This window comes from Triturus cristatus, chromosome 3_2 (genome assembly GCF_964204655.1).
Source record: "Triturus cristatus chromosome 3_2, aTriCri1.1, whole genome shotgun sequence".
In the NCBI taxonomy this organism is placed as follows: domain Eukaryota; kingdom Metazoa; phylum Chordata; class Amphibia; order Caudata; family Salamandridae; genus Triturus; species Triturus cristatus.
The window spans coordinates 546,334,292-546,350,986 of record NC_140584.1 but is presented as its reverse complement, the minus strand read 5'-3'; the positions used below and the strand labels follow the sequence as shown (position 1 = coordinate 546,350,986).

General features: G+C 38.0%; 1 pseudogene; it reads left to right on the top strand.

Annotated features, from left to right (window-relative positions):
• The first annotated feature begins 472 nt into the window (after positions 1–472).
• LOC146857680 (uncharacterized) lies at positions 473–16,200 on the top strand (annotated as a pseudogene).
• Positions 16,201–16,695: the final 495 nt, after the last annotated feature.

Below are 16,695 nucleotides of genomic sequence, written 5' to 3'. Positions count from 1 at the left end.
GGCCCTCTGTTGGGGCAGGGCTCGCTCTTCATCTGCCATGTGACGTTATCTATGGATGTCACCTTGACCGTGCTGGTTAGTAATTTCCCTGAGTCTGCCTTCACAGTTGGGTTGTTATTATGAAGCTCACAGTTTTCCTTTTGTTTTGTTGCTATTTTTTTTCCTTCCTTTTTCTTCTTTCCTCTTTTTTCCTTCTCCTTTTGTGTCCCTGTATTTATTTTTTTCTATATTGTATATTTATTCTTTTTGCCACTCTTTTCTATTTTTTCTTCTCTGCGTCCTACCAGGTAAATGGGGGACCAGTCAGTCTTCTTCCCAGGCCTCTGGTGGCAGTGCAGCCGTCAAGCTCTAATTGGGCCATCTCAGTGGGTGGTGCAGGTGTGAGGGAGCCGCTCGGGAGCACACACGGCATCGACCAAGCCTAAGCGGCGTTGGGCCTGGTGGGGCATGACTGACTCACCGCTCACATGCCATGGAGCTGCTCTTCTTCGACCGAAGTGCCGCGGTGCTCCTGGACGTCTCGCTGCTCACAGGTATGAGCGCTGTGGCGAGTCGTGGGCACACATGCCAGAGGCAGGTCCGCGGCTGCCAGTCTGGAGTATCCCGACATCCAGGTTTGGGGAGCGCTGGGGTCCGCTGATGGGGAAGAATGGGCACTGCCCAATCATCACCAGTGTAATGAAATGGCTCTGGTCATTTAGGGCCGCGCAGGGTAGCACACTGCAAAGGGCAATCATGTATACGGACAATTCGGCGGCAGTGTAGGAGATGAACACCGAGCGGTTCACTTCCATATATTAACTCCCTGCGAGCCACACCTGGCCCACGGATGACGTGCAAAGTACATCCATATTCCACTTGTCAGCAGCCGGACCACCGACCTGCTATAACTAGCAGAAATGGCCCATTCCCTTAATAAGCTCCTGCTGAAACCACGGGCATTCATGCTCTGGGTACAAAGGATTTGCAGAGAGATTTTTAACCATAGAAGACATCCCGGCACAGATCTGTGGCGGAGCACCTCACTCTTACAGGAAAATGTTGTTGTTCACCCTGGTTGTTGCAAACAACAACATGAAAATAGGTGAGTGAATGATTTCTGCCTTTGTCTGTGAAGAGGACCCCTGAGCGTCTCTTTTTTCCCAGCCAGAAAACCACCAGATGCCTCGGCAAGAGTCAGAAGCGCTAGAGAAAAGCAATTGCAAAACAGTGTAGTCCAAAATGGCAAGCATTGGAGACAGGAGATGTTTCATGACTTCTGTATCAATATCAGCTAAAGAATTATGTATTGATTGCCACTGTGCGCCTTTCTTCGTCTTGAAAACAGACCTCTCTAATGAGCAATGTAAACACGTACAGAAAAAAATAGTAGTTATGGATTGCAATAATCAAGCATCAACATTTTTAATTTTACAATTTCCTCTGTTTGCCTTCTACACCAGCATGATGGTACAAGTAGAGAATGGTATCAATTGGGAAAATTGGTGGGTGATCCTCGAAACCCCGAGTCACCGGTACCCATAGTATCAATAACTTGTATGTGAAAAAATACTACCCATATCACACATAACATCTCTCCTTCCAGACAACAAACCTTTACACTATTACATCTTCCCTACCCACAATAATGGCTCCATCGGACCTGATTTTCATAGTGAGATGTAACAAGAGTAATTTTGGAAACATAAGGGATAGTTATCTTTGTTTTTATGACTGTAGAAGATGTTGTATTTGTAAGTCTTTGAAACATCCTGTTTGATTTAACGTATGCAGCAATGTATCTATTTTTAATTTCCTAATTTTATTTTGATTCTTCACTTTTTTGAAACTTTTTTTATTGAAACATTTTGGTTCTATGACATGTATCAAGTACATTTGGTATGATGGTGATGAAGCATGATTTTGCAAAATCAAATCCTGCTTCATTAAATCTACTCATATTTGTGTTACTGATGAAAATAATGACTAATAGTGTTAAAAACATTAACATGGGAGACACATTTTATAAGTATTAGTGAAAAAATGCAAAACAAAGCACTAAATGTGTAGAAGAATGAAAGTAGCATTAAACGTGCGGAGAGTATGAATAAATAAAGTTTCTTTTATGTGAACTAAAACATTTACGGAAGAGAGCGAGAAATAGAAATAATAGAAATGCTTATGAAAAATGTTACTTGAAAATGCTTATTTTTCTTCACTTATAATGTAAAAGAGACATAGTACTTAATAATGGGTCTAATTGGGTAATATTTGTGAATTTAATAGAATAATTATGATTAATTTGCCATAATGATCTTTTATGAATTTTCGTTGTGAACATTTAACTGAAACGTGTTTTCTTTTCCTAGAGAGAGATTCATCACAAAATCCTACGAAGGCCTCATACCTTGCTTGAATGATTTTTCTTTTCTTAAAAATGTAGGCCTCAGAAGAAATTTATTTTGTCCTTCAATAGTTCTAAAATGCTGTGTTAGTTTGTTTAGCTGTGCACAAATTAATCTCAAGGAATTTCCACTTAATTATTCTCTGTGAATGAACTTGTCGACGAAAGTTACAAATGAGCGAAACATGCACGAGGATGTGAATAATGTTGCAAGATGTTTTCCTGCTTCCGCGGAAGGGTGGCTTCATTAGAACTAACAATGAATTTTTTCAATGAACTTTGACGAGCTAGTATTGTCAGAGGACCACTCTATTCTGAAAACCAATACATTCTTGAAGAAGCTATGAATAATACTTTTAGGAGATTGAAAATTAACATTTAGGGTATACATATTTGTGCTAAAAGAGAAGTAATTAGTAGCTGTTTCTATGAGAGGAGAGCCTTGCTGGTGTTTTCTCTATGCTACTCTGGCTCGCTGCTGTCTTTGCTAAACCTGACTGAGACTGTCCTGATTCTTTGCAGTTCATCGGCTGGTGGTGTTGCTGTTAGCAATACCTTTTTGGCCAAGAGGTTAGCTTCCCTTCTCATTTCACGCTGTGCAAATATTCTATAGGTTCATATGAAATTGAATTGCATTTGATAACTGCAATGAAATATTTTTCCTTTGTCTCTTTCTCTCTCCACTCAATTGCCTGTTATTGATATTGTGATGAATTTATTATAAACTGTTTCTTTATATTAGTGATTTACCTGTAAGATTGTTTATGAAGATTTCCTATAATGTTTGCTAATGTATTCATGTAGTGACCATTCATATTCTGAAAATCTTAGATAAAAGTGACTTGATGAGTATATCAGAGTTTGTTGTTATTAATGAGTTATTGACAAGTTTAGTAAATATTATGACAGTTGGTATAGAGTTAGATATTTCCTTCATTTAGGGTCCTCATGAAGGGAATTGAATCTGTTTTTCATTGCCTAGTCACTATTAGTTCTACAAAGATCCATCGGAGGACATGATGTTGTAAGTGGGTATTGAGTTCTCATGGGCCCGAACTGCTAACTATATAAGAGTCTTGTGATATAAAATAGTGATATCATTTATGAAGTATACAAATGTGCCCTGATTCCCCTGCAACAGTTTCCGGTAGTTGCAGTGATGGTCAGTTTAGACTAATCATACTGAGTAATGAATAAGATGAAATTTATAGGGATAGACGATTATTGATTATATGTTGAGGTCCGTCGCTGACCTTAAGAAACTGAAGTAACTGGTCAGTCGTAGGCCTAAGATTCCGGGATAAGCCTAAGGGCAGACTTAAGTGTGGCATACACTAAGTGGAATTGCGTTGTCTGCTGTTGATGCAGTGCTGAGCAATTGTCGGTATTGCACAGGGAATCTTGAGTCACTTCAGAAAGTGCATCTGGGTAAGTCCCGAGAGTTTTTCCACTTGATTGAGGGTAAAATCGCGCTGGTTGAGATTTTGCCGGAAACTAGAGGAATTCTCAGATTACATGATTACTATTGAATTATTTCTTTTTATTGGAGTAGACAAGCTGGTTTTAATATAGTTTGTTTTGTCTAAGACTTTGAAAACATTGACATTGATTTTGTGAAGAGAGGGTCAGCTGTAGGAGTTACACTGATTTCACAGAAGTGCCTCACTGGTATTGGACGCTTGATGTGAAATCATCATAGAAAGTACCATGCTGGTATTGGTTGGTTTTTGTGAACCGCGCTGGGATTGAACAAGTGAAGTTGATTCTGGTTCATGGTAGAAATTCATAACATGGAAGAAGAATTGTTAGAGAATTACTTATATAAATTAGAGTTAGAATAGAATAAACATGAAGATACTAAAAGTGTTGAAAACATTATTGAGCAAAGATGAGCCTATACCTATTAGATAAGGAATTCCTGTACCCCCGAAGGAACAACTGCTTCCTTTATGACATTACAGAGAGGTTATCATATGTGTACTTGGTTAGGAAATTGGATGACATACACTGAGAAAGATGGTGTTTTAGCATTTTCAGAGTATGGTACTTTCAATACTAGAATTCTACAGAATTTGAGGAGACAGGTGAATGATTTGAGACCTACTCTTAGACCTATGCAGTATGAAACTCTCGAAGAATGGGAACATGAGGCATACAAAAGAGAAAGATATAGAAGTCAGAATAGATATAAAAATACTGTCAGTAGATATTCAGAAGCAAAATGGGATGCTCAAATGAAAATGTGGAGAAGAGACGTAGCAGAAGAGGCAAGAATGTTTCCAGTAACAGTAGCAGAGTCTAAAGAAGAAGAAAAATGTACGGAGAAAAAAAAGAATGCTGAAGAACAAAAACCTAATAATATAGAATTGATCAAAGGAAATTATGATATAGATGATGAATGAATTATTAATGAAAAGACCTCCTCCTTATCACGAAGAACAGAACAGCATAGAGACAAATTCCTTGCCAAAAGCTCCATTGATTAAAATTGAAGCTCCTCAAGAAAAAGATTCTGTAAATACAAGTCAAAATCAGAATTTAGTGAGAGAAGATTTGGTACAGAAAAAAAACACAATTTAATTTGAATCCAGATGTTTTGTCAGTTTCAGTCCCATTATATAATGATGGACAAGGTATTTCTCAAGTACATGCTTTAACAATACCCAACAGAAGTATGAATGGAGTTCCTGTAGTATATCGAAAAATTAGTGAGACTAATTAAGGAATAAATTGAAATTTCATAATAAATATGAGTGTAGAGTCAGGAGATTCAGAACAGTTGAATAATGTTTCAGAAAGGATTATTGAAACTCCAAGGTGAGGTATAAATATAGATCCAGAAAGATTAGTACAGGATGAGGAAAACTTAATGCCTACATCAGGATCGAGAAGTGGAACAAGTGAAAGTATTCAGAAATCATTAGGTTCTTCGTCAGACAAATTGGATAAGAGAAATAGCACCTGGTTGTAGTGTACAGAATAGAAATAATTCAGGTATAGATGTGAGTAAAGTAAAAGCAGATTTGGAAGAAATGATTCTTGGTACAATTAGCCGAGAGAGACTAAGTAAATATCAGGATTACTGTTTGTGTGTAAAAAATATTACAAAGAACGCAAAGGCGCTTCATGAAACTTTTGCTGAGATTTCACAAACATATGGAGATGATATAGTGAAGTCTAAAGCTTTACAAAAAACATATAGATTTGATTTAAGCTATAGAGATTTGGAGAATCTGAATGCTTAAGGAAAACGATTGCAAATTAAAGAGTTAATGAGCACACTAAAGCGATGGGGAGAATTAGATTTTTGGAAAGGAAGATGGGCTAAAAAGAAGGAAGTTAGTACAGCAACTACAGTGGATTTACCATTGTATCCTGTGAGAGAATCAGGAATGGGAAGAGTTGATGCTACAGTGTACCCGATGAGAGAAGTACCAGGAGGTGGATTTGTTCATGTTCCGTGGTCAAGACAAGATATATTGTCATTCACAAATGTTTTCCTAAGATTGAGAGAAAAACCAGTGGAATGGTACAAACAGGTAGAGAGGTTTGTGAAAGTTTCAAAAGTATTGTGGAATGATTTGGATGGCTTGTTTTAAATTGTAGTTGCAGCAGATTTATGGACTGAGTGTAAAATTGCTGTAGATTGGCCAAAAGAAGAATATCCAGGAGATTTAAAAACAGGAGCACCTTCAGAAGAAGTTATGAAAAATTATAATCAGGTTATTACCTATTTGAAAGGAAAGATTTCACCAAAAGAAACATATTGGGTAAAAATAGACATAACTACTCAAGAATTGAAAGAATCAGTGCATGCTTATTATGAAAGGCTTTTACAAATGGTTAAACAGTACAGTGGAAGTGAGAATATCACTGATAAAGAAATGGGACATTTTGTATATAGGTTTGTGTATGGATTGAGACCAGAAATTAGTCTTATTATTCAACAATGCTTGATTTGTTGGCCAAGCAAGACGATTGATGAGATTCTTCATTATGCCAAATATTGTGATGACATTGACACAAGGCATAAGACATTTAAAAAAAAAAATAATGCTAGCCCAAATGAAGGCAGCAAAGAAAGGAGGATTTGTGAGTACAGATTATGTAGATGGTTTTCAGACTACTACTAGTATGAGAGGTGTATCAAATGGAAATACTGTGACACAAATGATACCGATACCGCATGGTAGAGGTAAAAATAACACAGATGAGATGAGCCTTGCCATGTGTTTGGAAGTTGGGACATTGGAAGCGAGAGTGTAGGAGTTTATTGGCAAATAATGTTGCTACAGGAGTAAATGATATGAATCAAATGCAACCAAATAATCGGAACCAGAACCAGCAAGTGTCAGTTCAAAAAGGAAAAGCTATGCCTCCAGCTCTGATACCTGAAGCTCCTATGCCAAATCAAAATGTGAATGGTCAAGTACAGAGATTCAATGCGAATGTGGGTTTTCATACAAATGATCAAATGAATTCAAATATGCAGGTGACACCACAGTATTTGATGCAGTGGCCAGAAAATGATTCAGACACATCTCAATGACGGTGCCTGAAGGGGGAGGAGGTGTGTGTGCTAGGTGCATCCTTAGAGGTAGATCAGAGTGGTCCTTATGAGGATGGCGAGGTAAACGGAAATGCAATTATGTTCCTCGTAGATACTGGTGCTACCCGTTCCACTGTGATAACTGTGGAAATTCCCAACCTACCCCTCTTGGGAGAAAGTATCCAAGTCATAGGTGTCTCAAACAAATTGATTAAAACCCCAGTAACAAAACCAATGAAAGTGCAGATTTGAGGTTTTTATGATTTACACTGATTTGTGGTATGTGATACAAGTCCAGTTAGCCTATTGGGAAGAGACTTACTTTGCAAGATGAACTGCTTGATTTATTGTACACCAAATGGAATAGCATTCCATACAAAAGATGAAGACGTGGCATTCAAAATGGCGAGGCAGGGTACAGAAGTGAATGATCTATATCCATTATTTACAGCGAATGGTTTGCCTGTTGAATTGAGAGATATGGTGTTGTCTGATGAGTGGGATTTTTCTGGGAAAGATAGTGGACTAATGAAAGGAGTAGCTTCAATTCAAAATACAGTTAAACCAAATGCAGGATTTCCAAGAACACCTCCTTCCAAAATGAGTTCTGAGAGGATTGCAGGAGTAACTCCTGTAATTAAATGTTGCCTGAACAAGGTATTTTAAAAGAGATTTTGGGTAGTCCATCAATTCACGTATTACGGGAATTCACAAACCTAATGGAAACAACAGAATAGTTCACGATTTGAGAAAAGTGAATCAGATATTAATACCTTGTTGTCCAATAGTGCTAAATCCTGCTGTGATTCTTTATCAAATTCCCTAAAAAGCAGAATGGTTCACAGTGATTGATTTATGTCAAACATTTTTCTCGATTCCTTTGCACCCGGATAGCCAATATTTATTTGCGTTCCATTTCGGAGACCATGTTTTGGCATGGTGCCAAGTTCCTCAAGGCTATACAGAGAGTCCCTCAATATTCAATCAGATGTTGAAGAAATGTTTGGAGTCACTGGTAATGCCTAAAGACCCAGTCCTGGTGCAATACATCGCCGATCTGTTGATTGCATCAAAAACAAAAGAGGCTTGTGTGACAGATACAATTGCTCTACTGAACCATTTGGCAGTAGGTGGGCAGAAAGTGCCACCAGCAAAACTACAATTTTGCCAATAAGAAGTTCTTTATTTGGGTCACAAAATCGAGAAAGGTACCAGGAAAGTGTCTCAAGAACAGAATAATGCAATTTTGCAAATGAATCCAACAAAAACACAAAAAAGAAATTGGAATGTTTTTGGGAATGGTTGGTTAGTGTAGACAGTGGATCAGCAGTTTTTCTTTGATAGCCAAGCCATTACAGAGATTGACACACAATGACAAGTCAGATCCAATACATTTGGATGCTTAATGCATGAAAGCATTTGTGGAGTTGTGAGACAGTTTGTGTCAAGCACCTGCATTGGGAATTCAACATTGCAATAAAGATTTTGCACTGTTTTGTAGGGAACGATACCGATGTGCACTTTCAGTTCTAACACAAATGCATGGAACAGCATGCTGTCCAGTAGTATACTTTTCTGCCACGTTGGATCCTGTGGCTGCAGCATTACCTGATTGTCTGAAAGCAGTTGCTACTTACATGAGTTTGCAACAGAGTGAAACAATTGTGATGGGACATCCTTTGAAAGTGTATGTACCACATTCAACTGAAATATTGTTAACATGAACTCCCACGGAGTATTTTACCAGCAGTCGGCTAATAAAATATGAAAGTGTGATTCTGTGAGCTGAGAATGTGACAGTGATGAGATGTGCACATTTGAATCCAGCTACTTTGTAACCAAATCCGAGTTGTGAAGTGGTAATGGATGAAGCAGATCATGATTGTCTGGATGTTACTGAGTTATTTACGAAACCGAGACCTGACATCACCGAAATTCCTTTGCCAGAATCAGATTTTGTGTTGTCTGTGGACGGATCATGCTTGAGAGATCAAGAAGGTACTTTGCGAGCTGCATATGCAATATGTACGGAAGGCGAATGTCATCGAAGCATCATCGTTGAAAGGAGTGAGTCCAGCTCAGGTTGCTAAATTAATTGCACTTACAAGGGCATGTTTTTTTTAAAGCACATGAGAATAACCATATTTACAGATAGTAAATATGGTTTTGGACTTGTGCAGGATTTTGGGGGGTTGTGGTCCCAACGCGGATTTTTAACCACTTCGATGTTCACCAATAAGAAATGGAGAGTGTGTGAAAGATCTGTTGATGGCATTACAATTGCCGACACAAATTGGGGTGGTGAAATGTTCTGCACACAAATCTAGATATGATTATGTTACAGTTGGCAATAGATATGCTGACAAAATTGCATGTTATTGTGCACAAAATTCAATTACAATAAATGGGAAACAATTGAAAGACATGTATGATCAAGAAGAAACAAGACTAATGTTTTCATCTGTTGAAACATGGGAAGAGGTTAGACAGTTGCAAGACACAGCTAGTGTTGAAGAAAAATAGAATTGGATCAAAGCAGGTTGTACACAAGGAGCAGAAGATTAAGTATGGATTTACACTGATGGAAGACCAAAAATGCCAGATAGTTTATTGTCCCCGATAGCACGAGTCTATCATGGTCCTACACATGTAGGTAGAGATGCTATGATTAGATTATTTAAGCAGAACTGGTTTAATCCCAAGTTTAATGTCATTGCAGAAAGTCTCTGTCAAAGGTGTGTCATTTGTCAACAACAAAATGCAGGGGGTAAAACTTTTGTCAGTTTGTGTCAAATTCGAAAGCAGCAGGTCCATTTACCCGCATGCAGTTGGATTTTATGGAGATGCCTCCTTGCCATGGTCTAAAATACGTCTTGGTGATTATATGTCTGTTTTCTCGTTGGGTGGAAGCTTATCCAACAAGATGAAATTACAGTATAGCAGTTGCTAAATTGCTGATCAGAAAGTTAATTCCTAGATTTGGATTTCCAGTCTCATTAGAATCAGATAAAGGAACTCATTTTAATAATGAAAAATATGTGCAGCATTGCAAATTGATAAAAAATTATATTGTGCTTCTCGACCAGAAGCGGCGGGTGTGGTCGAGCAGATAAATGGCACAATAAAGTCTAGACTTGCTAAAGTTTGTGCATCCACATCACTGAAATGGCCAGATACAGTGCAGTTGGTCTTGATGAGTTTGAGAAGTATTCCTGGCAGAAGAACTGGACTGTCCTCACATGAAATTGTGAGGAGAAGGGCATTGAGACAGCCAACAGTCCCAGCAAATCAATTGATGAATTTAACTGATGACTTAGAGCTCGATTATTGCAAAGGATTGGCTGATGTAGTGCGTTGGAGAAGTTGCAGCTACAACACAATGAGAACAAGGCCATGATTTGAGCCCTGGAGAGTGGGTGCTCATCAAGAAACACGTAAGGAAGTCACTTTTGGAACCTCGATGGCATGGGCCATACCGAGCAATCCTTGTGACAGCAACAGAAATCAAATGTGGTGGCTTGCCTAATTGGATACACGCAAGTCATACAAGAAGAGTCCCAAGTCCACTTAACAGCACAGAGTCAGTTGAAGGTGAACAAAAAGAAAGAAATAAAGCTGAACAGACTGAGAATCAAGTAAAGTGGGCACAAGCTACTGGGTCTCGTAATACTTTCATTGTTGAAGCTAAAAGAGAGTTGGTCCCTGAGAAAAACAGAGAAAAAGAAAAAAGGGACTCAGTTAAGAGAAGTATTGAATCAAGTGAAATAGAAAGTGTTTCAAGAAAAAGAACGAGGAAAGGAAAGGTGATAATGGCATAAAGGAGTCAAGAGAGTAAAGTACACTTTGAATACAAAAGTTCCAAATACCATAATTGAAATTATTTCTAGCCAATCTGAACAAAGTGATACTGAAGGAGAAGAAAATACAGTGCGGAGAACAAAGAGAGCAAAAGTTGCAAACAAGAAGTACACAGCACCTGAATGAACATATTTAGCTGCTGCAACCAACATCTCAGAGAAAGAAATCAGAAGCAATTCATCATATGAGCCACCCTAAATGAACTGTGCGAAAGAAAAAGGGGTGCAGGAAAAGAGGTAGGAGATTTGAAGAAAAATCGAATGTGATAATCGCTCGAGACATCAAGATTAAAAAAAAGTGTGGGATACACAAATTTTAAATCTCTCGAGACATCAAGGTTCAAAAAAGTGTGGGATACACAAATTTTAGCAAACAAAAGCGTTTTTCAGTGTTTTCAATTTTTTTTTTTTAGATATAGATTTACTTACAAAATGGCTAGAGACTGGTAATCCAAATCAGGGTTTAATTAAGCGAAGATGTTTTATTGCTTGCTTTCTATGTGTCCTTTTAATGTTGTATGTTTGGTTAATATTAATTTTAATAATACCTTACTTTATGCATCCTACTAAAGCTAATATTACTAATAATGATGTTTCCACAAAAGTTAACATAAAGAAAGATCTTAAAGAAGATCCGTAGACTAACATTAAGGAACTAACAGGAAGTGACTTACACTAAGAAAATTCTAATAATGATTTTTCTTTAAATGTTTTTACAAAATTGCTGTATGAGTACATTGATACTATGTATGCAAGAGATTGTTATGTGTGCATGCAATTACCATTGTCTGTCTCAGAAGGAGTGACTTATCACCACCTTCCATTAACATATGGTATTTTATGTAGTGTACTAACAAGTTTATTCTATGGGAAGGATCAATTCCAGTATTTTTATTCCAATTATGATTTAGTATTTTCAGAAGTCCCTATTAAAAAGAACATGAATATAGTGAGTTGTGCAAGAAATGCTGAGTACAAGGGAGAATTCTTCCATACGGCTAAAACAATAGATACTGTATATGCACATCTAAATAATCTGACCTGTAGATTACAAAGTGTAGAAATAGAATTCATAAATACAGTAGAAGACAGGCAACAAGATTTTAAGAAAAAGCCTGAAGAACAAAAGACTAATATACCTCCTTGGGCTCACAGGGAAGGGGATTACAAGAAAGGCGAGACATGGTGCATTGGCTCTAGACTGGCATCACAAGGTAAAGGTTTGCTTAACAAGACAAAAGACTGAATATAACAATTATTACATTGGTTCTAGTGAATGTGAACATACCTTCCTAATTACAGGGGGTTGGGGATTGAGAGGTGGTGCTACCCCTGTTTATCCTGGAGTTTGGTATGTGTGTGGTAGACATGCTTATTATAGTTTGCCACAACATTGGTATGGGTGTTGTTATTTGGGAATAGTTTTCCCGAAGGTTTATCATGTGAATGAAAATCCTAAAACCAATGAAAAGAAGCTAACCTGGAGTAAAAGGGGAATTAGTGCCGCTGAAATAGTGGGAGATATTTTTGGTACATTAAGACCTTCAGTCGGGGTAATTTTGAGCTCACATAAAATCTGAAAATTGTCTACAGTAGTTGATTGTTTATCAACGAATACTGCTGGTGCGTTTTTAATGATTGATACGGAAATGGTGGCCAAGAGATCCATTGTTTTGCAAAATCGACTTGCTCTTGATGTACTATTGGCAAAAGAGGGCGGAGTCTGTAGTATGTTGAAGATTCAACAATGTTGCACATATATTCCTGACAAAAGCAAGAATTTGGAGGGATATATCAGCAACATTACACATTTACATAATGATTTAAATGAACTGAAGGTTGATGGTGCATGGGAAAAACTTGGTAAGGGATTTTCCTCAGTAGGTAATTGTTTTTCATCACTATGTAACAGCTTGTTAGTGAGAATACTAACACCTATAACTGCTATAGCTATTGGCATACTAATGGTAATTCTAATTTACAAATGCTGTAAGAACAAGCACACAGAGACTAAACGTAAAAAAAAGAAAAGAAATAGAGATGGAAGAAAGGAAAGGAGCTTATTATGAAGTAATGAGAGATGTAGAGGGTGTTAGGTTGAAACAGATGAAAACCACTTCTTTTTTAAACAAGAATCAGATGTAATCAGATTCTATAGATTATATGATGGCTTGGGAGACAAATTTGATAAGTATTAGTGAAAAAGTGCTAAATGAAGCACAAAATGTGTCGAAAAATTAAAGTAGCATTAAACGTGACGAGAGCATAAATATAAATAAAGTTTCTTTTATGTGAATTAAAACATTTACGAGAGAGAAACAGAAATAATAAATAATAACGCCCATGAAAAATCTACGTGAAAACGCTTATTTTTCTTCATTTATAATATAAAAGAGACATAGTAATTAATATTGGCTCTAATTAGATAATACTTGTGGATTTAATAGAATGATGATGATTCATTTGCCATAATGATGTTTTATGAATTTTCGTTGCGAACATTTAACTGAAACACGTTTTATTTTCCTAGAGAGTGATGCCTTACAAAATCCTATGAAAGCCTCAAACCTTGCTTGAATAATTTTTCTTTTCAATGAAATGTAGGCCTCGGAAGAAATGTATTTTGTCCTTAACCAGTTCTAAAATGCTGTGTTAGTTTGTTTAGCTGTGCACAAATTAATCTCAAGGAATATCCTCTTGATTATTCTCTGTGAATGAACTTGTCCACAAAAGTTACAAATCAGCAACCTGTGTGCGAGGATAAGACCAACGTTACAAACCAGCAAAATGTGTGCAAGGATAAGGATAATGTTGCAAGATGTTTTCCTGCTTCTGCAAAGGATGCCTTCATTAGAACTCAGAATGCATTTCTTCAATGAACTTTGTCGAGCTAGTATGGTCAGACGATCACCCTATTCTGAAAACCAATAAAATTGTGAAAAAGCTATGAATGATACTTTTAGGAGATTGGACATTAACATTTAGGGTATAAATATTTGTGCAAAAAGAGAATTAATTAGTAGTTGTTTCTATGAGAGAAGAGCCTTGCTGCTGTTTTCTCTACGCTACTCTGGCTGGCTGCTGTCTTTACTAAACCTGGCTGAGACTGTCCTGATTCTTTGCACTTCATCAGCTGGTGATGTTGCTCTTAGCTATACCTTTTTGGCCAAGAGGTTAGCTTCCCTTCTCATTGCACGCTGTGCAAATATTCTGTAGGTTCATATGAAATTGAATTGCAGTTGATTACAGCAATTAAATATTTTTCCTTTGTCTCTCTCTCTCTCTCTCTCTCTCTCTCTCTCTCTGCACTCAATTGCCTGTTATTGATATTGTGATGAATTGAGGGTCTGTTGTAGGACCTACGGTCTTCTTGGGTTTAATGTCTGTGTCTGCATTCAAGAGGAGGTGATGTTTGCCCTAATGGCTGGGTGGCCGAGTAGTCTTTCATGTCTATGTTTTCAAGGCTGGTTAAAAAACATTCTAGGTCGTTGTTAGACCTAGCCCTTTTTGCAAGTTTATCCTCAAAATTTGTGCCTTTTGCCTCTTATTTTTCTGACCCTGTTTTTGTTGGCTATAGAACTCTGAGCACTTTACTACTGCTGACGAGTGCTAAAGTGCATATGCTTTCTGCGTAAATTGTAATTATGATTGGTTTTCCATGATTGGCATATTTGATTTACTGGTAAGTCCCTTGTAAAGTGCACAGGGTGTGCCAGGGCCCGTAAATCAAATGCTACTAGTAAGTTTGTAGCACTTGTTGTGCCACCCGCATGAGTAGCCCTGTAAATGTGTCTCAGACCTGCCTCTGCAATGTCTGTGTGTGCAGTTTTAAACTGCAATGTCGACCTGGCAAATGCACCCACTTGCAAGGCCCTCACCTTCCATGTTCTTACATGTAAGACGCACCTAAGTTAGGCCCAAGCCCAGGGACATCTTAAGAATTTTGGGGGCCCTGGGCCAAATGTATTTTGGGGGCCCCTGTTAGGAAAGGTTTGAATATTTGATCTAGTTTCAGCTCTTTCATGCCCTCTTTGGCCGGGTAGTGCATAGGCACACTCGTCCAAATTCTAAATGTGTTTACATCGAATATTCAGGGATAGTGACATGAGTTTTCAATATTGTAACAATGTAGCAGCTCACTAATATTACTACAAATAATCTCAGTGACACCCTTCCATTTCTCATATGTGAGGTCCTGTTTTAATTAACTTTTTAAAGGATGTTGCATGAAACAAAAACAACATTTCTCTGCAAAAGGTGCGTTATAGACTCTCACACATTATCCACATTTAAAATAAATGTCAGGAAAACAGTATTTATAAAAAATCTGTTAAAGAATTATTAAAGGTAATCCGGGCAAGACTTTGCAGAACAGAGCTGGCTCTGTCAGGGGGCTGCCCTGAAAGCCTGGGGCCGTGGGCCAGAGCCCACTTTGCCCATGCCTTAAAGTGTCTCTGCCCAAGGTAGCCCTGTGGGCAGAGTGGTGTGTATGTGAAAGGTAGGACATGCTGTTGTGTATTTTACATGTCCTGATAGTGAAATGCTGTGCATTATGTTTTTCACTATTGGAAGGCTGTCTGCCCCACAGGTTAATATTGGAGCGGCCTTTTAACATCTTACAAGGGTACCTTTCCATTGGGACAAGATAGAGAAATTGAGTTTAGGCTCTCTGAACTCAGAATTTAATGACACACCTTTTCGTAGAGGTGGTTTTTAAATTGCGTGTTTGAAAATGACACTTTTAGGAAGTAATTCTAAGAAACAATAGTAGTAGATTGTGCACTCCTTATTGAAACTGTACTAATACCAAAAATGGTTTGATCAAACTACTTTGCGTGCTACATGTGAAATGTCTGCCTGACATGTATGATAAATGTTAAAAAACCAAAGCTTATACTTCAGAAGAAGCCAATGAGATCTACAATCTTATTCAAGAAACAAAAGCTTTCAACGCACAAAGTGGTACCATATCACAACAATTAAGACAGTTCGAATTTTTAATATGAAGCGAACTCGACCAATGGCTCCATGCGGCAACCCTTATCCAGTATCATAAAGTTAAACGCAGACCCCGTGGCTTGCGATTTGCAATTAAACTGATGTTGTTTAGACTCCAACACAACCACATATTTATGGAGAAGTGGCATGCAATACTAAATAAATGCTCCCTAGACCTCATCCTTCTTTTAATTGAAGAATTATCCAAAACCATCAAGGATCTTGAAGAAGAAGTTCATAACATCAGGAGTGACTTGTCGCAAAGGATGGATGAAGGACCGTGGAAACAGTTTCTGGAAAACCTCAACATAAAACTGGATAAATATGGTCAAGAGTTGAAAGAGGCAAAATTAAGGAAGTTCAAGCGTGATACCATAGACTATAAGTGGAATGAAGCATATACGTGCGGCTGAAGTATATGCCCAAAAGCACTTCACGAAGAGAACTCACATGGCATCATCAGAAGAAGGCGTGGCATCGGATAAGTATATTGATACTAGAAGGGCACCTTTAAAAACTTCTCTTGTACATAGTGAAGCAGCCAGCAGAGAAAACACAGAACGTGCACATGGAAATTCGTCAACTGTTTCTTTTTTAGTTCAGGCTGGGGATTCCGGACAACCATCGGATCGATTCATTACATACACTGTGAGATGTGATACAGTGGGTTTGTTATCATAGTGTGAACCCATTCCAATATGGCGTACACACTAAGCAGAGGTCTCGAGTCTCGCGAGACTTTTAATGTGTTCATATGCTGAATGCCGGCAAGTTGATGAGTATGGCTAATTTCTTTCAGGAAGGAGGCTGGTTGTTGCGCTGGTAAAGGCTTGAGCAGGAGAATCGGGACAACGAAGAACGTGACTAAGATGAAGGTGAGGGGTGTAGGTTTGCGCGCAGATCCTATA